General features: G+C 39.9%; 1 protein-coding gene across 2 annotated transcripts in view; it reads right to left on the bottom strand.

Moving 5' to 3' along the window:
* Positions 1-18,926, bottom strand: part of TRPC4 (transient receptor potential cation channel subfamily C member 4) — a 164,355-nt gene extending 145,429 nt beyond the window's left edge. The window contains exon 1 of one of the 2 annotated variants that reach the window (XM_035542830.1): positions 18,344-18,926. The gene's annotated coding sequence lies outside the window, so the exon portion shown is untranslated. The remainder of the gene's footprint in view (positions 1-18,343) is intronic. The other variant, XM_035542831.1, reaches the window with a different exon arrangement.
* Positions 18,927-26,591: the final 7,665 nt, after the last annotated feature.

Genomic DNA, 26,591 nt, shown 5'->3' with positions numbered 1-26,591 from the left:
TACAGTTCAGCAATTCCATCCATGTTTATTGGGCTTATGTGGAAGGGTTTTGGTAGCAAGGGAACTGCAGGAGTGGCCTCTGTAAGAAGAGCCCCAAAATTACCCCATGTCAGAGCCAGCTCCAGCTAGCTCCAAAAGGGACCCAGCACCGGCCAGATCTGAGCCAGTAAGTGACTTTGTTAGCACCTCTGTGAGAACAGATTTAAGAAAGGAGGTGTCCTGGTTTCAGGTAGGACAGAGTTAATTTTCCTCCTAGTAGCTGGCAGGGTGTTATGTTTTGGATTAGGATGAGAAGAGCGCTGATAACATGCTGATGTTTTAATTGTTGTAGAGCAATGCTTACACCAAGCCAAGGACTTTTCAGCTTCTCGCTCTGTCCTGCTAGCGAGCAGGCTGGGGGTGCAGCAGGAGCTGGGAGGGGACAGACCCAGGACAGCTGACCCAAACTGGCCAAAGGGGTATTCCATACCATCTGACGTCATGCTGAACAATATATAGGGGTGGCTAGCCGGGGTGGGGGGGCCGGCTGCTCGGGGATAGGCTGGGCATCGGTCAACGGGTGGTGAGCAATTGCATTGTGCATCACTTATTTTGTACACATTATTACTATTATTATTATTATTATTATTATTATTGTTATTATTTTTCCTGTCTTAATAAACTGTCGTTATCTCAACTCACAGGCTTCACTTTCCCGTTTCTCTCCCCCATCCCGGAGAGGGAGGGGGGAGGGTGAGCGAACGGCTGTGTGGTGTTTGGCTGCCAGCCGGGCTAAACCACAACAGGAGGAAACAAACAAACAAACAAACAAATAAATAAATAAATGCTGTGCAGCTGGGGGAGAAGAGTGAGTTGACAGGTATGCAAAACATTTCAGCCATCACCCAGGTGAACATGGTGGGATAACGGGGCCAGTTGCCAGGACTCAGAGGATGGAGAAGCCAAGCAGCTGGGATCCCTCTCTAGGGAAGTGACCGTTGACAAAGCGATTGAGAAAGGGACACCAGTCCTCTGACTCTGGAGGCACCTCCTGTTAGGCATGAAGGACTGGTAACCCTTCGAGGAAGATGTTATATGTTGCCCAGGCAAGTGGACCACCATGGAGAAAGATATCCAGTACCTGAGTGAGATAGCTGTGCGGGAGGTGATTTATAGTGAAATGGATGACAAGCAGGTATCCAAAGATCCAGTGCATGTGGTCCACATGGTGGAAGTTTGTACAGAGCAGACCATCCTCATATGCCAGTGGCAGCAAAGGGCTGGAAAGATACAGAGGAACCAACAGTGGACTTAGTGGTCAGCCAATTCTTTCAATACAAATATCTCTTTTCTCTGCTATAGGCCTGCAGCTCAGTTGTGGAGAAACTGTCCCAACAGGTTCAGCAGCTTGAAGAGCATAGATTTTCCTCCTCACCTATATGGACCAGTACCTCAGCTTTTAAGAGACAGTGCTTTTCTGCTCAAGTTCCCTTGGATACTGTGGATGCACACCACATTGCACCCTGTGGTTTTATCTGAGTGGCCATAAGGAGGACATGAGGAAGTGGAATGGCAAACACACCTTGACCCTAGAAGCTTGGGTATGTGAACTGCAAGGAAAAATAGCAGCCAAAAGGTGTTCTTCTAGGAAAATTACTGCTCCAGTTTCTATTGGGAAGTTTTCCAGAAGGAGCAGAAGGGCTCATCTTACTGCTGACCCTTAGGAAGGGACTTCTGTTTCACATTTGAAAGAATTAAGTGATGGATACTATGATCAGGACTAGAGGGACCCTGCCTCTGGACAGGTAGAAGAAAGGGACAACCAGATTTATTGGACTGTGTGGATCTGATGACCTGGCACATCAGACCCACAGGAGTACAAGGCTCTAGTGGACAAATTTTGAGAAATAAATTTGTGTTTTTGCAGTGGAAAATTCCACTAAACTTGTATATTCAAAAGTGATTGTGCAGGCATAACAGTGGCATAACAGTGGGCAGTATGTTAAGTAGAAAAGGGGAAGGTCCCATTGTCCCAAAATAAGTAGTACTCAGCCAATTAGGAAACAGGGGAAGAATCAAGTGTTGCGTAATACAGAATATAAGGTTATGATATACTTTTGCTGGGTGCTCCTTCTTGCAGGACCCCCACCATTACAATTGTGAGTAAAAATGCTACTTCACTGAGATCCTCTCCCGAGCCTGTGTTATTGGCTACAGATTGTTTCTCACAACCTGCACACAGAGTACCCTAATGTCAACAAGTTACCAAGGGCCAGAACCCCTCTGTATTTCTAGAGTGGGGCCTAAGGGTGTCTACAAGAAAGCTGGAGAGAGACTCATTATCAGGGAGTGTAGTGATAGGGCAAGGAGTGAAGGCTTTAAACTAAAAGGGGTAAATTTAAATTAGATATAAGGAAGAAATTTTTTACCATGAGGGTGGTGAGGCACTGGAACATGTTCCCCGGGGAGGTTGTGGATGCCCCATCCCTAGAAGTGCTCAAGGACAGATTGGATGGGGTTTTTTTAGCAACCTGGTCTAGTGGAAGGTGTCCTTACCCATGGCAGGGGGTTGGAATTGGATGATCTTTAAGGTCCCTTCCAACCCAAACCATTCTGTGAGTCTATGATTCTAAGAGTGACAAAGGGATCCCAACAGCTGTTGGTATTGGAGGCCAAAGTGAGCCTAAATAGGAATGAGTGGCAAAATCACCCCATTATGCCTGGCTCAGGGGCAGTTTGAAGAGAATAAAGCCATTCAACTGGCCCTAAAAGCTGCCAAAGAGAAAAGTGGCCAGTGGCTCTATCTTTATACTGATGCATAGATGGTGGTAAATGCCCAGTGGGGGTGGCTACAGCAGTGGAAGTGATACAATTGGCAGCAAAGTGTTAAACCCAATGGGCTGCTGTATTGTGGCAAGACGTTGCCGCCTGAGTGGAAAGCATTGATGTAAAAGTATGAAATATACATGTTCATATGTCCAAGAACTGAAGAACATCAGCATAATGAGCAGGTGGAGCTGACCTGAAGGAGGCTGCAGCCCATGGAAATCTCTCACAGGAGCAGACTCCAGGACAGAGGTGTAGCTTGTTGAGGAGGAGCCCACGGTGGAGCAGGAGGTCTGATGGAAGCTGCTGCCTGTGGGGGACCCATGCTGGAGTAGTCCATTCCTGACAGATGGACCCCATGGTGCGGAGCCATGTTGGAACAGTTCTTGAAGAGCTGCTGCCTGTGGGCAGCCCCTGCAGGATCAGTTTGGGAAGGACGGCATCCTGTGGGAGGGACCCCACGTGGAGCAGGGGCAGAGAGTGACCATGAAGGAGTGGCAGAGATGAAGCATCAGGGACTGACCCTGTTCCCTTTTGCTGCTTGGGGGGGAGGAGGAAGTAGAAGAGGATTGATGAGGGGGGGAAGGTGTTTTAAGTTTACTTTTACTCTGTTATCAATAGATAATAAATTACATTTATCTTCCGATGCTGAGTCTGTTTTGCCTATGATGGTAATTGGTGAGTCATCTCCCTGTGTGGTAGTCTCAATCCATGAGCCTTTTTTTCATCATATTTTCTCCTCCTGTTCTTTTGAGGAGTGAGAGCGAGAGAGCAGTATGGTGGAGCTTAGCTGCCCATCAGTGTGAAACCACCACACCATGATACTACATAGCTGACTTTTGGTGTCACTCATATAACGTTATTTAAGGCTGTAGTGATATTATCATATTTGTTTTCTTTTTTGCTGTCCCAGGCAATTTTAAGTACATTCTTGTCTACCCTTTGATTTCTTTAATGTGAAATCGCCAAAATGATATATGGTAACATGTTCCATCCTCAAATGCCAACACTCCAGTGAGCCAGCCTGACCCACCATTCATACTATCTTTCAGTCTTTATTGCTTCTAAAATATCAAAGGCCATAGGACTACTCAGTAGTTGAAGTAACGTCACAGCTGAAGTCACTGGTAAAGCAGACTTTGACTGAGCTGGGTAGGAGATTACTCATAGTGCATGGAATAAATTTTTGTAGGACTGTGGTTAAGGAAATGATAAATTAATTCATGAATCTATGATTTCTGTTTAAATGTGCCAGGTGTTATAGATCAGAAAACTATGAAGACATGCATGTATATAACAACAATACTGCTACATTACAATTGCAGTTGAATAGCTCTGGTTACTGTACACCCTAAAATCTACTGTTAAATTACTACTACCTATTTCACTGTCATCTACACTAGCAAATGACAGAGCTAGTGTTTTTCTTCGCTTTTTGACTCACTGTGATCTGGCTGTAGTGTTACCACTCAATCTATTAATCTTCTACTTCAAGCCGTCTTTTTCCTCTTCAACAAACCACATCTTTTCTACTCTTAAAACCTCTTCCAAATCTCTTCAGTATTTTTCTGTTCCCTGGCATGCTACCTCCTATTCTTTGTGCTTTATTTAAACAGTCTCTTAATTGTTTGGAATTGAACAGCTGTTAAACCTTCTTTTAAGTTAGTCTTAATTACTACTGCTTTCTGTTTTCATCTCTAATCCATTTGATAACTGTAATCCTGTATCAATTAATTTCCAATTTATATATATATATATATATATATATAATGTTATGTAGAAATTCTGGAAATTTCCTCTTCTTGTTTTTAGCAATATAGAACACTTGAGGATGCTTGCATTTATTTGTATTATTTCAGTCATGTTTCTGACAAATACTGAAACCTAGTGTACTGGGTCGGGCTGGGATGTTAACTTTCCCTGCAGCAGCCCATACAGTGCTGTGCTCTGCACTCGTAGCTAAAACAGCAATGGTATCACACCTGTGTTGTGTCTGCTGCTGAGCAGTGCTGGCACAGCATCAGGACTCTCTCTAACCCCCCTAGGGGTGGGCAAAGATGTGAGAAAAGAAACATCACCAGGGCAGCTGGCCTAAACCAACCAAAGGGATATTCCATACCATATGATGTCACACTCAGCAATAAAAGGTGGAAAAAGGAGGAAGAAGGGAGGGGTGGGATCTCGTTGTGAAAATGTCTGTCCTCCTTCCGAACACCGGCTACGTGCGTTGAGGCCCTGCTTCAAGGACATGGTCAAGCATTGCTCATTTGTGGGAAGTAGAGAGTAATTTCTTTCCTCTGCACTTCCACATAGCCTTTACTTGTTTTGTTTAATTTTTCCCTTTCCCCCTCCCTTTCCCCTTTCCTTTTTTCCCCTTTAGTTAAACTGTTAATTGTTTAGTTAAATTGTTTAGTTAAATTGTTTAACTAATAATAATCTTTCCTTAATATTTTTTTTTCCCTTTAATTAAATCATCCTTATCTCAACCCGTAAGTTGTTCTTTCCTTTACTTCTTCCCCTCCTCATCTAAGGAGGGGGAGTGAGAGAGTGGTTGTGGTGTTCAGCTGCCTAGCACGGTAGAACCACCACACCTAGAAAGACAATGGAGGAAGATGGGAGAAATGAAGATGGCAGTTGTCACACTTTGCAGCTTCAGACCTCTGATTAGGAACAGCTTCATGGTCAGAACTCTGGAGATATTAAGCTAAGACAACTTAAGATCTGTCACTCACTAAGTGACTTCCAGAGGTTGTTTCAGCCTCTAGTATATTTGGAGATGATGATTTGCCCCTGAAGAGTGCTTTTCAGTTTCTTTGCACTGGCATTCGAGGTTTATTTAGACAGATGAAGGAAGAATCCCAATGCTCTCAGTGTCAGTTTGTGTTCCAACACTGGGACAGAGCTCTTGTGTTTTGTTTGATGAGACACAGGACAATTATTACAATGATTAAAAATTGAATATATGATTATGAACAATAAGGAGAAAAGTGATACAATATTACAGGAGAGAAAACACTCTGAATATATGTCTGAAAATCTACTTCCCTAATAATGATGAAAAGAGCCTTCTTTATAGACCTGAGCAAAAGTCAGTCTGTGCTTTATCTATGTTATTCAGAACAGCTGCAACTGACTTCCCTTGAACCAGCAGTTCTGTTTTGCAAACTACTTTTGGCTATCATCTCTGTTTCTAATCTGGCAGCCCAAGCCAAATCTTTACATTTTATCCATTTTGTTTTGGTATTAGCAATTACTCTCACTTGAAGTTACCAGTTCCACTGTATAAGTTATTAGCTAGCAGTCAAAGGAAATGCTATCTATGGATGGTAGATATTAATGAGTCAGAAGTCATTTAACCTTTCTGTGTCACTGTTCGGAAAACTTTTAAATATTTTTTAAAGCATGAGATCAAGATCTGAAAAGTAATTGCTATGGGTGGGTTTGTGACTAACTCCAACAGTGTTATATAGACAAGTCAGAGGAATTGTCTGGTTTTGTCCTCTTCAGCCCCTTACACTCGATCACTCTGTGCAGCTACTTCACAGACCCATGCAAAAAGAGTACTGCTTATTCAGTGTTCTGTAGATAGGTGAATACAGGGATGATCAAGAAGTCTAAGTAAACAAGTTGGAATATCAGCTATGTGTTTCTGGTTACATTGGAGAAGGTGATTTATTAGATATTTCAAGTAACTGCTAGTCTGAACAAATTGACAAGGACCATACTCAGGTGCATGTCACAGGGGGATTGAAACTATCGGGCCAGGCTGTCATGTCCTACATTGGCTTGGATGATACACACTGCTTACTCTAAAATTCCCTTTCTCATTGTATCCTGTATCCTCCTTCTCTATTCTCATTACAGTTCTTACCCGTGAGTACAGAAGATCAGAAAACACAGCTCCTAGGCATCTGCCATTGCAACACCTCTGTGAAACAACCAGCAGGATGATGAAGGATCAACTACTTTTTCCTTTTATATCATGCACACTGTGGTCTCCAATCTCAGAAGCAGGATTCTGAAGAAGTTTGAAGCTGCATAGCATGAGAGTATCCAGTCTGCTTTCAAAACCTTTCCTTAACAGCTGCCCTGTACAGTTCATATTAGGATTGTACGGTTAAAAATGTTGTTGCTAGATTTACATAGATGTGATTAATAGATTGCTGTGTTTTTAAATGTGTGAGTTATTATTTTTACATAAAAGTCTAGAAAAAAATCCTTCTTGATAATAAACAAAATGAAAAATACTGGCTCCATCTTAGTCAAGCTGTTTTTGCTACCAGATTTAGGAAAAACATTCCCTAGTAGAAGCTGTGACTGTTAGCACAGTGTCAGGGCTGTCAGCTCCATGCCCAGAAGTTGCTGGCTGTTAAAGAAGCCTCTGTCTCCTGGGAGTTTCTAAACTTGTAAGGAAAGAAAATGTCTCTGGACCACTATTAATTTTCCATACCCTGGTAGGTTGCTACTATAGTTAAATTTACAGCCCTTATTTGCTTGTGGGGGCAATTAAACTACAGTTGGCCAAGAACTTGACTTAAACACTTATTTAAATCATATAAGCCAGTGCAGAGAGAGTTAAATATTCCCAGCCAACAAGATACAGATAGCTTTCTGCATGTGCACACACAAGACAGAGAGATACTTTAACAGGTTATGTTATGGACCTCAGGATAGATCTTCTCTTTCACTTGCAGGAGCAAAAATTAACTTTTAACGTGTCCCAGTAAAAGGAAAGCACATAGTGCACATAAATATCTATGCATATGTAAACTTATGTATGCATTTTTCTGTTATGTGTGTATATATAGATATATGTGTATGATGTACAAATGTACATGCACATACATAAATATCTATAAGCATATTTTGGCACAGAATACAATTTGGACATCCATAAATCTGTCAATCTTTCAGATTATAGATGTAGACACTACTGTTTCCTTCAAAATACTCAAACTATAAACATAATTGCTTGCATTTCCCATAAAATATTCCATTCCTAATGGAATCCCCACACTGGAAATTAATTTTATTGCAATAATCTATCACTAGATATCTTATCACTAAGATATCTATCTATCTATCTATCTATCTATCTATCTATCACTAGATAGATAGAGCTATCACTGTGGACAGTTATTGAGATATCACAAGACATAAAGCAAAGTTGGGGAAACTGAACAAAAACCTTGATGATTCCTACATTACACAGCACCTGGTTTCATAGTTGACATAAATAGATAAAACATTAAATGAAAACTGTGTTTCCTTATGTTCAGTGAAATATATGTCATTTACTGGAATTATGAATAACAACTTGAATGTATTGAATATGTAAGAGTACATGAGAATTTTGCTTATAACAGAGACTTCCAAGACTGATTTGTTGCTTTGATGTGCCATAATCTTGAACTGGCAACCAGTTTTCTAGTGATGCTAACAAAAACTCTTCAGAATGGTTCCTGAATGTTCTAGAAACCATTAAAAAAAAAATAATAATAATTAAAAAAAAGATTATTTTAAAAATTACAGGTGTCATCATCTGTTTAATTTGGTTTCTTAAAATTAGTTTACCAGCAACAGAAAAATGCAGGGATTCTTATAATCAGATACAGTGAGATTCTAGTTCTTGTCAACTATGTCTGTATATGGAAAGAGAAGATTCACTGCTTCCCTCCAGTAAAAGATTCAATGTGAACTGCAAAAGAAAAAAAAAAAAAAAAAAAAAAAGAATTTAGATAGAGAATGAAATGACAGAGTGGTTGCAAGCCCTCCCCCAATTACACATGGTAGTTGTGTGGGTTGCAACCATAGGTGGTAACAATGATGGCAAATAGATGAGTGTTTTAGGCCTACATGCTTTTCTAAAACACTCTACAGCAGCAAGTTTTTAGAGTAGGTTCTCCCCAGCTTGTAATTGCATTGGCTGCATTGGAATGGAGAATGAGACCCAATTTATTTTTTATAAACTGATGAATTATTGAGAAGAAACAAGAAGCTGCCAGAGCATTATAATTCTCTTGGAACCAAGGGGGCAAATTTTTGAAATAACATCTTCTGTCTAAGCCAATGCACGTATGACTGATGAGAAGACACAATTGTTTCATTTTGTATTTCATAGACTTTCACAATAGGGAGCTAGAATTTCAAAGGAATTTTACTATTATCATAATTTCAATTAACCTGTTGTTTTCCTATTCTCCACCCCAAACAGTGCACACAGTTGCAATTTAGAGCGAATAAGTAAGCAAATAAATAGAAGAGCAGGTAGCTTGTGGGATTTTAGGAAACTTTATGATATGCAAAAGCTGCTAAAATTTTTTTTGAATATGGCATCTTTGGCTATAAAATAGACTTGTTAAATCACAGCTACCCATACAATAAAAGTGAAAATAATAGGAGTTTTCTCAGACATTTGTGATAAAAGAATGGAAAAAAAAATGCCAAAAACAAAAACAAACAAACAGAAAAAAAAATCATATCTCAGTGAACCAAAGTAATCTTTCCACAGAAAAATGCCAACATGCAGATTAGAAACATCTTTACCATAATTACATTACATGTGAAATTCTTAAATTTATGCTGGATTCTCCATAAAGGATTAATATAATACTAATATTTTATTTGTTATAATATAGAAAATATTCACCTGATCTTTCAAATTATACCACTTAGGCCTACATTCAGTCAAATGTCTCATACTGAGGAAAGGAATAAAGTGAACACTTAACAAGAAGCACCCTATGAAGCATTGTTATCAGTAGAATACCAAGACTTTAAACTTCCTTGAGTCAAGACCTTAATTGCAAAACACATGGAGCATTTTATTTCTTAAAATCTGTTGCATGCTGACCATAAACTTAACTATTTTGAGCTGTTGACTCATGTAGGTAATTCTTATTGTAGAATTTGTTTTTAAGAAAAAGGTCTTAAGGAAAGTGTTAAAATAACAGTAAACATTGAGTTAAGCAAGAAAGCACTAATGGAAGATGACTGAAGTGTCATTTTGTCCTGGAATACTTGTTTACCAAACACGTATATTTCCAGAAGGAAATCAAGCCTTGAAAGATGTCTATTATCTATCTATCAATGGGAATATCATGGAGAATATGAGCAAGAGATGACCTATTTGAATGTGCTAGTGTCTCAACATTCTTCACTGTCTTTTATATATATATATATATATATATATATATATATATATATATATGACTGCTTTGAAATGAAAACTGTTTTGTCTATTATTGTTTTGAAATGTAGGCTTATTTCTGTCTTCCTTGAAGCCTCATTCATGCACTTGCTACTTTGTCCAAAGTAAGTATAACCTTGTTTAAAGGACAAGTGTAGTTGTATGTTACCACTGAGGAGCAATGATTACCACAATGATGTTACCACATCAGCAATGATTATTCCTGAAAGTAAGGACCCTGAAATGTGGACTTCAGGTAGTGCAGGATACTCTGTGCAAGGTTACTGGTTCCTTGGGTGTTACTAGCAGTGTCTTGATGAACTACAGATGCTTTGAGGACTGATCAGGTAAAGAGGTCCTTGCACATATCTCATCGGACAGACTCTGCAGGCACACACATGGGTACTGTTGTCCTAATGGCTTGGGTGGCTGGTTACATCCCAGAGTCTCGTGCTTGGTAACGCTAAAGCCAAAATGAAATCCACTTCAGTGTCACTAAGAATTCAACTACAATTTCTGGACTTAACATAATGAGCGAGTGGGTGGGAAATCTGACATTAATAAGGGGCAAGGGCAAAAGATCAAAGGCACATCAGTAAGAAGACATCAGTAAAACAACATGGTACTTCACCAATGGGCCTAACAAGGAAACAGCATGTGATGAGAGTAATGTCCCTTCAAAAAAATACAATGAAAGGGAGGATTAAAAGGCTTTCATCCAGACCCTATCTCATGCTTGGACATTTTTTTAATTATTAAAATCTAAAAAGGTAGATCCTTGTGCGCAGTTAACCCAAAGGAATTCTTCAAATAGAGGAAAGTTCCCAATGGGCATGAAGCCAGCAGAGGCAGTTGTGAAAAGCAGGTGGTTCCTAGTAAGTGGGTGAAGAGGAAGTATTTTGGCAGTGAGCGAAAAATACTTCTTTTATCCTGAACCACCCCTACAAAATCTAGTGTGTCAGTTAGATCAGACAGTGCAAGCTCTCAGGTTGGACAAATACCTGACCACTGAAATGCAACCCAGCCCACCAAGCATCCTCTGCTTTTTCCCTGTGGACAAAGGCACTCTCAGAAAAGGGGAGATTCAAACCTTTGGTCAGAGCCCTTGTTTTAAGTATTGTGGAAGAAACAAATCCTCAAAAAAGAGATTAAAAAAAAAAAAAGTAATAAGTATAAGGAAGTTTAGTTATACATGAAGATACTGCAGTGATAAATGTACTTAATCATCTCAAATCACTTCCGTATTTGGTACAACTGGCTTCAGTCCATAAACAAATATGTTCAAAGTTAATATCTCTAAGTTAAACAATCATAAATAAAATGTTTTTATGTAAGCGTGCAGACCAAAATATGCTTTTGTAATTGCTCTGCAGAAGAAAAAAAAAAAAAGAGTAGTTGAGTAGTTATAGCACAAGACTAAGTACAAACTAAGGACTAAGTACCTATGCCATCAATTTGCAACATGTGACCTCAGTGCCTTGTGTGTTAGCTTCCTGATCAGTTTTTAAAATACTAGTATATTCTTTATATTATTGTTATGAAGCTTTATTAATCATTATGTGCCATTAAGAAGTATTTTGATAAAAAACATTTTAAGAAAAAAGGTGAGATTAGTATTTGCTAGCCTAGGAATCCAAAAAATAGACATACAAAGTTGGTTTGTCATCCCAATCCTCCTTTGTTAGTAATGGGAAGAAATGCACTGACCTGCACGGGACAATTAACCTTCTTCAAGACAGGTCACATCAATCACCCTACAAAGTTACTAGGTTCCTTCCACAGCCTACAAAGTCTGTCATGTTTAACGTTAAAGTGTCTAAATACACTCAAAGACAAGCAGTTATTGGTTTTAGAATGTCGACTTTGTAGCTAAGATGCATAAGGAAAACTAGAGAACAGTCTGTAGGCAACTTGGTTTTGGTTTCATTCATGGCCAAAATCCCTCCTGTATGGTATCTACTAGATAGTTAAAGCCACCATAGTGAAAGTGTATGCTTTTGAAACTGGTGGCAGTAGTTTTTGCAGGTATGAATGTACTATAAAACAAAATACATTTTAAAAACAAACTCACCATGCCAGCACAAAATTCAAGGGATTTACTGCAGGTCCAATCACTTTAAGTGATTACCATAAAAAAAAAAAAAAAAAAAAGAAAAGAAAGGTAAACATCTCTCCCAATTTAAAATAAAATGTTCTCAGTATAAGCAAAACACAAATGGGATATTTTAGTTATTTTCCAGTAGAAGATAAGCTGGGTATATGCAGCAGTCAGCACTGAAGCGTAACAGGAGGATTTATTTTGAAGTGTTTTGCTAATAACAAACATATCTACAAGAACAGAGATTCAAACAATGATATCATCTTTGAAAGATAGTTTTCATTGTAATTATGTATTCATTTCATTATGGTTCACTGTAGAAATAGCAATGTTGAGAGCATTTGAGAAGAATCTGTCCTTGCTTTCCTTTGCTCTGCAGAAGCAGAATGTGCTCTCTGGAAGAGAGACATCTTGCACTCACAGGAAGCAGGCTGTGAGCACCCAGAACTGTGTGTTCTCCCTTTACAAAGGTCCAGTTGACACTCCCATTTCCCTTGGCACAGCTACAAGATGTATTTCAGATACTTAACCAAACCACAAATTCTTAAAAACTCTTGGAACAGACAACAGGATAATTTAATTAATTTACCATGGTGGAGTCATCTAGTTAATGCTAAGATGTCTGCATCTGTACCATGAAGGTAAGTAGGACCTTGAGATACTTCAGAATTAAAAAGACACTGATTTTCTGGCCCCTCTGAATGTGGGTTTTATTTTCCTTTGATACCATTAGGGAAAAAATCATCTCACCTAATTTTAGCTGTATGAAATCCAACATCAGAAAAAATATATACCTGCAGAGAGCAATTCCTTCCACTCTATTATAGGTGTATGAATTAGATGGACTAGTTTGTCCACTGGAAGTTTCTGTATCTCTCCAGTGACTATACAAGGAACATAGATGGTTGGTTTACAAATGGCAATCAAATTTGTAGTGGCTAGGTGAAATGAATCCAACCTTTGGTGCAAAAATCCCTTTTTGGCACTTTTCAGGACTTGTCAGCAAAGATATTTTTGACATAGATCACAATATACAAATTTACTGGGGCTAATCTTAAATCAGACATAAAATGACCCTGTATCTTCTGCTACAACCCTATTGTCGATTCCTTTACTCAAAAATTAAACTGATTGTTTGTACTTTTTAAAATGGAAAAACTATATTTAAAGCATTTCAGTTTTTCAAACAAATGTAGTGTTTGAATTCAGAAAACAATGTAATTTTCCTTGGAAATAAATTTGGTGCGCTCTCTTCTTAGTCCAGTACACTTAGGTCTGACATTAGACTGCCAATCCACTAAAGACAGTCTCTATGCTGTGGAATACTACAGTTTTAATCTTCAAAAAAATATTCTTTAGTATTCTCCTGATTTATGGCAACACAAAAGGAACACAGGCAAAAGCCTGTCCATTAATCTAATGAACAGAAGACTGCATTGATTTTCCTAGGATTGCTAACTTCCTGTGATGTGAGCGGGTACTTTGATTAAATGATGGTTAAAGTGAGCAGATTGAATTTTCAGTCAATCGAACACAGAACCTACCGTAGGAAGGTCCTTACTGGCAGAATGCCCACATCTTGTAAGGAGCTCCCAGGCTCTCAGGCCAGGCCAGCTTCACATACATTTTTGGGAGGGTAAATGCAGAGTTGCACTGATGCTCCTCTCATGCTTTATGGCCTGGGTTAGTAATCATCCCTGATACTTGGCCATCACAGAGAGTATCATTGTCTCTCTCGACTGTTGTTACCTCTTTATGATGGACATAAGACCAGACATCGAGCCAAAAAGTTATAGAAGCTTTAGGTTGTTATTGACAGTTTGCATAAGATGACGTTTTGAAGAATCCTCTGTAAGGAAAATGGGTTGCAGAGGTAGTAGGTGGCAACCTTCCAGAAGTGTACATCCAGTCATAAATTCACACTATTTACAGGTTGTTTCAAAGTTAGCGTAGCAGTTTGGTGTATGTACGTGCATGTCTTTTATTTTTCACCTGCATTTTAGTTTGCTTATAGCAGTCCTCATGCTATACTATCACAGTACACCCTGCACAGCTGGGATTGAGCTAACCCAGTTTAAGAAGGCAGGTTTCTTATCTCAGTTCTGCATAGCGAGCAAAGAGAGGTAGACACTCCTGGAGGATATTTTTTTTTCTGTTCCAAAGGAGATGTAAAAGTACAGAAGATTGTTTACTCTTGGCTCCTGCCTTTCTTTCTCCAGGAGAGAAAGGATTCGGTAGCCAACACACAAGTATTTCATGTCAATTCAGGCATCAGTTCAGGGTATCAGAAGTAACCACAAAAGGCTGGCCTGTGTGGTACATGACCTATAAGAGACTGGTGTCCTCCTAGAATAAGAGGCAGTCGGCAGTCAGGGAACATACCTTAAGTCAACTAAAAGGGTAGGATGTACTTCTGTATCGGCAACTGAAATGCACATTGCATGACTAGGTGGCACAAGGACACAAGGGGCAAGAGCCCATAGAACTGTTTTTCCAGTCTGATCTTAAGTGTGAGTGTAGATGGCATGAATTTTACGTTTCTCTGAACCAATAAGGATGTTTCTTAAAACTGGTATTAGAAGGAATCACATAAAAAAAATAAATAAAAGAACTTCTGCATCAGGCACATGCATGGAAAACAAGCACGTGTTGAGGTAGGACTGGAAGAGCACAAGGGCACCACCGCAAGGCTTGGCTGCTCACCATCTATGCACAAGTGATAGGATGGGGCCTTTGCCTTCTTGTGGAGGGCTGTTTGCTCCTCAGAAGCTTTCCACAGTATGTGGGAAGTATCCCTGGAATAACCCATAACATTTGTTTCAGAAAATCCCAGGAGAAACTCTTTCTCTATCTATTGTTTCCCACTCTATGTGTTACATAAAATACCAGATAATATTATTACCATAATATTCAAATGGTTCATCTGACATGTACATGGATGAGAGAAGCTCTTCAGGTGAGTATATCCAGAACAGGCTCAATCAATGACCAAGCAATTGCAGAAGTTGCCATAGACTTTACAGGTTGAATTTGACTGGTTCAAACTCCCTGATACATGTAAAATTCACCCAAACTGAAGTAGCTTTTCCTGTCCTCCTTCAGCCCACAGTCACTGAAAAAATAGCTTAGCTGTAAAAAAAATATAATTTTTATTGAAGGTTCCTTTCAATTCTAGTCCCACACCAGTCACTACCTATTTTAGAAATAAGTGGTTGAGAATGAAACAGAAGTTTAAAAAATAAAATAAAAAGGGGAAAAAAAAACAGCCCTAAGAAAAAAATTAGAATGATTTATTTTAAAAGGTGCATTATATATTTTTTTGTTTGTTCAGCACACTAAAATCCTTTAATTCCTTTGTAAACTTCACTATGCAAAGCAATTACGATTGCTCTTTACCATTTTCAAAGTCTTTGACAGAGAGCTAATGCACCTATGAATGATTTTTGCATGGGTATCTGTTACAAAAAGAAGACTCAATTTGCTCAGCCTTTCTCTTTTTTCACTGTATAAACTAAAACAATTAATATCTTTTTAATCAGGTGAGTTTATTTTCCAGCAGCAAATCTCAACAGGCATGAAGATCCTGGCACCCTTGTTGCTGGTGTTATACTAATGCTATGCCCCAGTACTTAAAATTAGATTGAGGGCACATCTCTGTCTTTTATCTTCCTCAGTGGAATCAGGGCTTCTTAAACAGATAGTTCCTGGAATTTTGTTTGTTGAAACAAACACGGTAATGGAGAACTGGTTTATAAATGAAGTTTTATCTTCAACATGAATTCAGTAATTTAAAATATTATGCTTGATAAAATAACCAAACTATAACCCGATCCACCTTAAACCTGAACAGAAAAGGTAATGATAAATCTGACACAAATAAAGCCATTAAATATCTCAGTAGAACAATGCTTTCTATATTTTTATCTGCTTTTTCTTGAAATAGGTTGTCTTTTCTTCCTGCTTCTATGTTGCCTTTCCATAAGACAAGTCATGCTGACTTACTCATCATTTTGAAAAGGAATTCAGTCCTTTTTAGCACTGATTACCAGAATCACCAATGTAGCAGATCAGGCAGAGATGCTACACAAGATTTTCCCTGTTGATTTTGCCCCCTCACTGCAATGAATCACGTCACAGAAAAAAAACTGACAGATCAAACAGTGTACTGGCATGGAGAAAGGTCTCAGGTGTTAGGAGGCGCTGTCATGCTCATTTTTGCTTGTCACCTAAGGCAAAATACACACATACACAAAGCTGAAAACTAATCTCTTAATAGTTTTCTCTACATGTGTCCTCCAGTGTAAACTTGACGGGCTTTCCACGCTGGATTAATGCAAATCCACTTCCACTAAGAGTGGAGCTACATTGATCAGGACCCAGTATTTGCAGTGGGCATACTCAAAAAGAAGCAAAATCATACCAGATCTGGAGTGACCTCAACTGACTTAAATTTCAACTAGCAGTATTTGGCTCTAAATAAGATGAGATAAGAAGAAATGAGATTTTTTTTCTGGAGCTATTTTAAGTGCATTGACTACTATATATAGTGTCAGAATAAGTGGCTGAAGTTAAATTTAAAAGACAAGCATGTTTATGCTTTGCTGTTTCCAAATACAGCCTCATCTGTTCCGAAGTCTGAACAACAGAAGAAAAACAAAAACTGTAGTAAGAAACCTCATCTTTGTGCAGACAAAAACAACTTTTTTTTTTTTTTTCAGTATAGAAGGTAACACCAAAAGAAAAACATGAGAGTGTCATGAAAGTTTCAGCTGTTTTGATATTAAAGGACTATTTCCGAGTCCTGCCTGAAGAAGTGGTGTAAACTTAGGTCCTCTGTAAATCCAGAATTTGCTGTTCCAAGACAGTTGTAAAGTAGTCTCACTCGTGCTTGGCTTCTCTGTATGTAAAATTCTTGCTTATGTGAATGAGGTAAAATCATAGAAAATTCTATATATTTCCATATGTAACCTTGCTAAGCTATCAAGGTCTGGGTTTTGAAAAAGAAGCATAAACACTGAAACGTGCTATGTCACTGCAGTACAGTTACATTTCAAATTTCAAGTAGATTGTGTTCAAAAGTGCTCTAATGTTGGCATTAATCTAGCACGTAGGACTTAAAAATGACTATTTCCCATTCTGTGCTTGCTGTATGCTACAGAAAATCTATACGTGAACTGATTCTTGTAAAAAGAAGTGTTGCTTCCTTAAATGACATCAAGACGCAATTTCCATTTTATCATCTTTTCACCCATTTTTTCAGGAGTGCCTGTTCTGGGGAAGAAAGGCAGAGACTGGAAAGTGGGTTTATTTACTTTCACCTAAAAGGTGTTTTAGAACTGGTAGAGCTATCTCACTTTTGAGGCATGCTTTGATAAATGTAATTTTTGGTTGCCATGCTAACAGGAAATCACTCAACAGAGTCCAGTAAAACAAAAGTGGATAAATGACATTTCCTTGTAAAAACGGGGAAATATATTAGATTAAAAAGACTGCAGGTTTCTCCAATAGCAGCGATTTTTGCAAATCTGCCTTTTTGTAGAGTGTAATTTTCTGTCAGCGTTTACGGCTCCAGGGCATCAACTGCTTCTTTCCAACAAGACTACGGCCTCTGTCCTGTCGCTCCAACAGCGAGCACCTTGCAAATGTAAACCTAACTCACGGATGAATCCCACCAGGAGCTTTATAATGCTCCTCTCCTATCTACCTCGCATTTCTCCATCCTCCAGGCAGGAGGTCCTTCCCGGAAGGACTTAAACCTTTCCAGTAAGCTCCCTCCGGGCTGCACCGCGGCTCTCTGCGGGGAGCGAGGTCCCCTCGGGGGGCCGGGAACCTCCCATTGCAGCCTCCCTCGCTTTTTGTCCGGAGCCGGGGACAAATGCGGGACTTTGTCCAGCCCTGAGCCGCCGGGGAGCCGTCCCCTGCCCTCTCCCTGCCCGGCATCCCCCGGCCCCCGGGCGCTCAGCTGTCCTGCAGGTGTCACACTTCACCCAGCCACCGAGGGATGCCGCTTCCCACGGTACTGGCTGCGAGACAAAAAAAAACCACCTTTATTATGTACAGGGGAAAGAAAAGGGTCCTAATTCTCCCTTGGGCTCTGACCAAGGAGGTGCGCAATGTCGTTCAGTGCTTGTGCCGGCGCAAAAGTTAGCTCAGACCGTCCTGGGGACTTTTATTTATTTATTTATGGTAGAAGGACAAGAAGGGAATTAAAGATTCAGAAGGAAAATATAACAAAGTTAATGAGAACTTACTTGGTTTAGGTGCATGCGTTGACAGCCGGCATCTTCCTTCAACAGCTTTAACAGGTCACATTTTCCCTCGTCAGTACCCTTCTCAATCCTTTTTGTAAGTTAAATCCCTTTAAGAGGTGTTCTTTTTAGTTCTGGCTCTCGTCCGCCTCAGCCACTTTCCCCCATTATTTTTCTTACTTTATTTTCTTCATCTTTGCCCCACACTCAGACGCTCGGACTTACGCCCACGAGTTAGAGGGTCTCCATCACCCCCAGCCCAGGGGACCGCGCCAGCCGCCCGGCACCGGTGCAACAGATGAGAGGCAGCTTCATCCCCGGCTCCTCAGTGCGGCATCTCCTCACCGCCTTGGAGAGCCTCATGGTGCCTGCAAAAAGTCCCCGCTCCTTCCGACGCGACTATTCCTTCCCCCCCCTCCCCCCCCCGGAGCACAGCTCTGCGAGGCGTGGGGCGGGAGGAAAGGCGCAGGAATGAAGGCAAGGAGACTACGGAGGGGCAGACACCGGGGCTTTCCCTCCTCGGCGCTCTCTCCTCGGCCGGCCGCACCGTTTGCCTCCGGGGGACCCCTCCCGCCGCCGCCGCCGCCGCCCCCGCGGCGCTGCCCCCGCCGGCCCCCGGCGCCCGCACCCGCGCCCCCCCGCGGCCGCACCGCGCTCCTGCGCACCCCCCCGGCCCCGCTTCTCGGCGGAGCCTTGGCTGCTCTCACGCCGAAGTGTCCCCCCGGGAGGGTGAGGAGAGGGAAAAGGGCCATCGTGATGGGTGAGCCGAGGAAAGCACCGCGCCGGACGGTGTAACTGCAAACTTTGCTGTCGCATCTTTGGGGAAGACCTGGACCGCTCCGAGCAGCCGTCGCCGAGCTGCTGCCCTGTCCGGAAGGGTCCCTGCCCCTTTCCCTGCCCCGGCACCGCCGGGTCCGGCCGGCCAAGAGTCGCACTTGACGGATCCCGCACTTGCGGGACCGAGCCGGAGCCAGGATTCACAATAGCAGAGCGGAGGGAGGGAGCTTAGGTACCATTTCCTCACTTTTCCTTTCCCTAAAATTAGGACATACACGAGCTTGGAAATGGCACGAAAAAGACGCAGCGTGTTGAGCCAGTTTCCAAGATAGCACGACCAAAAATATTTATTTATTTATTTGTTTGTTTATTTATTTATTTGAGACCTTTTCGGGGGCTCGGTCCCCGTGTTGGGGTCAGGCACGGAGCACGGCAGGCACCTGCCGCCCCACAGGTGCAGGGTCCTGCCCCTGGCCTGGGTCAGCAGCCCCTGCCGCACCCCAGCCCTGCCTGCACCGCCCCGGCCGGGGGTTGCCTCTGGCCCGACACTGTTGCTGTCCGTAGGGACTACACCACCACCAAACACCGCTTCAGCGTTTCCCGAGTTTGCCCGAAGCACTGGGAGGCTATCTTCCACCCCCGGGCTCCCGGGAACAGCAGGGGTTGCGGGGGAAGGAGGAGGAGAGGGAAATAAGCACAGGGGAGCAGAGGGAAGGAGACAGGGCAAAGCTGTCCAAGGAGGGGAGAGGGGATGCAAAAAAATGTGAAATGATGTGAAATGCATCACCCCACATCTCTAACAGAGACCTGAGCACACTGAGACGTGAAACGCTTGATGAAGCAGGCAAGCGCACACGCCTGGAAATGCCATTACAGCAAGCGTTAAGGAACTGCCAGATGCACCGCTTTTGATGGCAGCTATTTGTACAAGCACCAGACCTCCACGGGCAGCAGAGAAAAAGGAAGCGATGATGCAGCCACTCTGCATCACTGCTCAGCAGGAGCTGAGCGGTGAAAATGCCAGATTAATTCTGCTCTGGGACTGTCACGGTTGCAGCACCGAGCCTCTGTATCAGAGCACTCCTGGGTGAACCACTGCGATACATATTTCAGATGTGCCCAAATTAGTTACTGTTAAGATTTTGGCAGAACATAGCGCCTTTGGGGAGCCCCGCAGAAAACAGCCCGGTACCACTGAGCAGTGCAGTGCGCAATCCAGACATGTTGTAACAGGTCTCTGCCTGGCTCTTCCTGAGAGATGTTAATTGCACTCATGAGATCGACTTGTGTTGATTCAAGTACAGATCAAATGCCAAAAGCAGCTGCTCTAGTAAGCTGATCCACTCATTCTAGTACACACTCATGCATATAAGTGTTTATCTCTCTATATATACACAGACACATAGTCGTACACCCCAAATCCATTCAAAGACAGGGAGAGAGAAGTAGAGGTACCCCGTAGAGACAATGACAATCTGCAGTGAAGTACAGAAAAGACTACACCGTTTTAGATTACATTGGAACTGCTACTGAGAGCTGATCTAGATCTTACTGGAGTATTTGTACACCTTGTGCATGAATTCATCAGCTGCTATCAGCACTAGTGAGATTAGACTGCATTACTACACACTGGAATTGTAGACAAAACTTTCAGAGGTTTTTGATGCTCACTTCCAAGAGCAGAGCATTTTTTTCCCCACACATTTCCTTATTAGATCTTGAGAAGCAAAGTTCTATTTTGAGTGTATCATGTTTAATTTATCACTAGCAAATACCTCTATAATTAACAGTATTTCCTATGCCTTTTTATGTGTATCATGACATTTCTTCTTTTCAGGGGTGAATGCAGTGTGGCACTATCAATGTGCTTTACGGTTTCTGGCATTTTACATATGATAACCCATTAGCAGTCTCCTGTGGGTCTTGCCAGTGCTTATAATTCCCAATTAAACTAATGTTCAGATAAAATCTCTGTGGTCTTACTCAGAAGAAAACAAAGTAAATAGAATTTTATCTCTGATTCAGGACAGTGGGGTCTGGATCTTTGCAATGTCCTGAATATATGTTAGTATATTTTATTCCCAGCATGTAGCTAGACGCCAAATGTTTCTCAGCAGTAGGTACTGTATCAGGGAGAGAGTGGTATAGGGAGAAAATTAAACATTCTGTGAAATGTGTAACACATACTGCGGCTTTAGAGGTTATGCTGTAACAGCACGGCTGGGCCTTCCGTTATCTGTGCACAGTGTCACACCGAATTAGGTTTCCCTTGGGACATGCATTTCGACCACTCCCATTATACCACTTTCCTAAGAACACCTACTGATGAATGCCCAGCAGCTGATCATTTTCATTTCAGCTAAATTTTATGTATCTGCAATACCAATCATGCTGCTTTTTCCCCCTTCTTTCTGCAGTTTGTGTGAATATTACTAGGGTGTATTTTATTTCATGAACCACTAAACACAGGAAAAAAAAAAAAAGATTAAAGGAAGCTTGAAAAATAAGAGAAAGCTGCAAATTTAGCAAATGATAATTGATTTAGCGTTGCAATATCATTGGCTACAGGTAAGAACATCTGCAGCAGGTGTGAGACAGGATAGCTTTATCAAAACCAGTGAAGCTGAATCAGCTTACCCGAAGAAATAGCTCATTATTTTTACATCTGTAAGGAAAGAAAAACCACAGCAGAAATGCTAGCCAGGTTTGCTCAGTGCCAGGTAAAAAGTATCGCTAATATTCTTCTCTCTCAGATTCTTTTCTTTTTGTATCAATGAAAGCTTTTCTTAATATTAGCATGAAAGTGTAAAGGACCATTTTTACTAAGATGAAAATTTATATGCATTAGAAAAAAAAATACAGCAAGTATTTGAAATAATCTAGTCAATTGATTAAAATGAATTTTATTTTTTATTAATTTAGGATAATGGAGGAAGATTTCCTCAGGTTTCTATTGTTTAAGTATAATTTTAAGTATGCTTCTATTGATATATTACCCATTAGAAATAATGTAACTTGAAATCACAAAGTACAGTAATATGTTTTGTTGCAGTTTAGAATTTTTCTAAATTTGTTTTGGAGACTACATTGTTAGAAAAAATACAGATTATCGTTTTTTTTGCTGTATTACTCTAATTTATGAAATCTGTAACAAGTTAGTTCAATTAGTTCTATTGTTACAGGCCATGCAGTTCCCCCAGCCAGAACTTTTTGCAAGTGGTAAATTGTTCTTGCCAGCCCACACCAGGCATTCCATACTCTTCAGTCTTTTCCTTCCACATAACTCAGTGTATTGCCATTTATGTACTTTAGTCAAAACTAAAGTTTCCAAGTCTACAGACTTGAGAAAAAGAGATTCTGTTTATTGAATGATTGAAGAACATTAAAAAAATGTGAAAGGAACAGAGAAAAAAATAAAAAATAAAAAAAAAAACAGCATAAATATTTCATTTTTAATTAAGCATTTATTGGGAATGTTTGGGGTATAAATTGTTCTTGTGAACAACAGAGAGAAAAGGGCCATGAGAGAAAGTGGTAGGAACATGTGAAGGGAAGGATAAGCAGAAGGTGAGATGTTGATCTGGGGATGAGAATAAATAGTCCTTAAAGCAGGCAAGTACTGATCTCAGCTGTGGGACTATTAGGCTCAGCCTTTTTTTCTATCCCAAACTATTCTAGAATCTGGAACTGTGTGTGTTTGTTTGTTGGTTTTGGCTTGGTTTGGTTAGTTGGTTGGTTGTTTCACTGTAATAATAAAAATATCGACAGGGTAAAACACAAACTAACCACTGAAAAAAAAATCCAGTACCAAATTTTGGTATTTCGTCAACTTTAGTGTCAAGTCATGACATATATAGTGCAGGTTTTCATGTGACCTCCTCCAGAGTTCCATGCTATTCAGGTAAGAGAATAATTGTTTCTCATATTTTAATAGAGGGATACAGGTCTCTTAGCTTTATTAGGAGCTAAATTACTACTTTATTATTTATTTTTTTTCAGCTTACGTTAGGGACATGCAGAATTCTACATAGACTTCTCATTTTGTTACTGTTTAAAATTTCATATTTTTAATGGACAGCAAGCAATTAAACTTCCTTTACCTAACTACATTTTTCTGTTCTCCGGAATTTATTTTCTTATTTTCTTATTTAATTTCTCATTTTCACTAGCATGCTATAACCTTTTTCTCCTTTGTTCTCTTACCCTGAGTTTTGGAATTATTTATACTTATTTTTCTGACATCAGAGGGTGGAAATTGGTACAATAATTGGCTCTTTTGCTATTTTTTAATGAATAGTAGAATGACATCATTTAAATTTTTGTTGTTTTTCAAAGCCGTTTAGTTTTTGTCCTCCATGATTATTCTCAGATATCTGTGCTTTCCAGTAAGCACTTATATTCTTTCAGAAGACCCAGCTGTTGCCTTTTTGATCTATTTATTTATCTATTTTTGACACAGTCTTTTAGTAGTTTTAGTAAAACACAGATGTAATGGAACAAATCCAGTGCTAGATTGGGATTCAGCTCCAGATTAGAGACATCTGAATTTAGGTGTACATATTTGAACTGATGAGCATCTTACGCTCCCTCTAGAGTCAGTAGAACTCTATTTAATACAGTTAAGGGATCTTATAGAAAAGTTCATCTTTGAATATGGATTTTGACTTCAGGATATGCTGAATAGTCTAAGCGCCATACTGAAAGGGAGCAGACACCAAAATAGAGGTGCCTCGTGCTGTCTGAGGTTCCCAAGGCTCTACAAGACATCTGCAGTAGGTGGGCAAGTAGGATTTGTTTCACTTTATTTTAATAAGATCTAGTCTTACAGGTGACCTGTATCTTTTTTGAGATGCTCTGCAGCATCTCACAGGGCATTGGACACCTAGGCACAGGCACCTGAATCCACACTCAGTCCCTCTTGGCTCTAGTAGGAGATAAGACCCCTATCTCACATGTGAATGCCAGCATTACAGATAAATAAAATCAGGTGTATGAATCATGATCCTTACAATTGCATGACAAAAGCATTAAGACAGTGATGGAAAAGGTAACTTTGTTGAAAAGGAATAGAAAACAAACCTAAGCAATGATCCCTTTCTCATTTTCTGAAAGAGATGAAACCTTTACCTGTGTTTATGAGGATGGTAACTTGGTAAAAGGTTTGAAATTGTGGAAACAAATGGGATATTTCAACCGGGAGATAAAGGGAATCAAGAAACAGAATTCCAGGGCAACTAGCCAAATGTTTTAGGTATCTCTAAGAGTATGGGGAATAAACAGAAAGAACGAGATGTCTTGCAGTACAAACAAAGCTATAACTTAATTGGCAAGACAGAGACTTTGTAGGATAAATCAAAGAACTGGAGTGTTGATATAGAAGGGTACAGGCTGTTCAGGAAAGAAAAGCAGGAGGAAAAAAAAAAGACAACATTACATTACCAGGAATGTGTTTATGATCTTCTGAAAGAGATGACATATGACAAAAGTTTCTAGAGGGAGAATGAACAGGGTTTCAAAAGAGATGTTTAACCAAATTTAGCTCAAATTATCAATTTGAGAGGAGAAGTCATTGAACACCTTAAGCAATCAAAAAAAAATGTAATGGAATCTTTTCTGGAAACTTTCTGGAGATGTGGCTTTGCATCTTCAATACTTAGAGTGTATAACTAGGTTTTATTCTGTCTTAATGGAGAGAAATGACTGAAAATGCAGATGGAGGCCCTTCAGACAAATCTGATATAAGTGACTTTGAAATAATAGAAATAAACAGTGGAGTAATTACAATGTACTTAAAAAAAAAAAAAAAAAAGGAAGGGAAAGAAAAGGAGGTGGTGACAACCTTAGAGGACTGGAAAGAAAGGCTTGGAGACTTTAGTGGAACATACACTCAGGGAGAGAGGGAGAGGCAGCCATACCAAAGCTATTGCAAATAGTAGTAATTTTTTTTTTTAAAAAAGCAATAACTGCAAGAATGCCATAGGCTTTCAGAATATATTAGCAAGAACTAATGAGAAGTTATGACACATGAGAAATCGTTGTTCTGCTCTACCTAAGCATCACTTTTTGAAGCTTTGGACTTCGTGTTTGATAGTGGTGTTAAGAAAAAAATAAATAAATGCAGAGAGACTAGAGGCCAGGTCACCTTTCAGAAATGTTTCAATGTATTTGGCTTGTTATGTGTAAGAAAAGATGCCTTTAAACTATAGTTATATAATTACATAGTTTATAGTTGTATAAAAAATAGTTGTAAAAAGACAGCTAGCATATTCACCAGATAGAGGAGTAAAGTAATAAACTTTGGATTTTAGCAAGGAAAATCTAAGCTTAATCATAAGTAGGATGTTTCAGACTATAAAAAAGGAGTTAAACAGTGGAAGATTTCACTTCAGGAAACTGTGGAATCTTTATTTTTGATACTCGTGAGCCTTTTCCTGGGAGTAGCTTTTTTTCCTATTTTAGGATTCTCTAAGTGGCCATAATGAGACATTTTTCTCCAAAGCTTACTGTACCCCTTTTTTTATATGACATTTTGGGAAACTGAGTTTTCATGCTTTTAAAAGACACATGCAGCCAATCTGTTTGCACTCTCAGATGCCATTTGAACAGTGTGACTCAAATTTGGAAGCATATGTACCTTAAGAGAGCAAATAATGTTTCTGTCCTGGCTTTTATGTATGGAAATGGTGAACTCTATCCTTCAGATAGAATCTCATGAAAGTTAATAGGACACTAATGCACGTAAATGCAGGTTGTGCCCATTATGTTCTAGAACAATAGGACTTTAAATGAGGATTAATATGCCTAACCATAGGCCACCTTTTATTCCTTAGGGTATTGCGGAGGTCCACACAGGGTCAGCAGATGTCTGACAGCAGATCCGCACCCACCCAGAAGAGCAACTGGGATATCCCACCAACCAGGTGTTCCACTGTTCTGTCTTAGCATTAGTTTTTCACTTCCTTTTTTTTTTTTTTTTTTCCCAGCTAACATTTTGATATTTTTCTTTGACCTCTATTTGTAACAGATATTGATACTAAACTGTTTTAAAAGCAAATCATAGACTAATTACCCAAACTTTAATAAATACATATATAAATATTAACCCCACATGATTCTTCTGCTTCTCTCTCCATCAGACAAAGAAATCCATCAGTAATGCTTTTAATGCATCAAAAAGGGACATGCTTTTAGAAATGTATGGCTTTTACAGTATACTAATGTTCTGTTTCCTACTGTCTGAAGAATAACAACAGTTCAGCTTGGTGGTGGGATGTGTTGAAGGTATCTAAAACCTGAGACACAGAATATAAAATTCAGTCATTTGCAGAAGGACACTAGAACAAGAAGGGGAAGGAAGATATTCAGGCTTGAAATATCAGTTCTGTTCCTACCTTGTAAATGCTTCTTTTGTGCTTTTTCTGATATTCGTTTTTCTTACTTGTGATGTGGTAATCATTTTTTTTTTTTATCAGAA

The sequence above is a fragment of the Cygnus atratus genome, chromosome 1 (genome assembly GCF_013377495.2).
Source record: "Cygnus atratus isolate AKBS03 ecotype Queensland, Australia chromosome 1, CAtr_DNAZoo_HiC_assembly, whole genome shotgun sequence".
NCBI classification, from domain to species: Eukaryota; Metazoa; Chordata; class Aves; order Anseriformes; family Anatidae; genus Cygnus; species Cygnus atratus.
The sequence above is the reverse complement of the archived record's forward strand: the minus strand, read 5'-3'. Positions and strand labels throughout refer to the sequence as shown.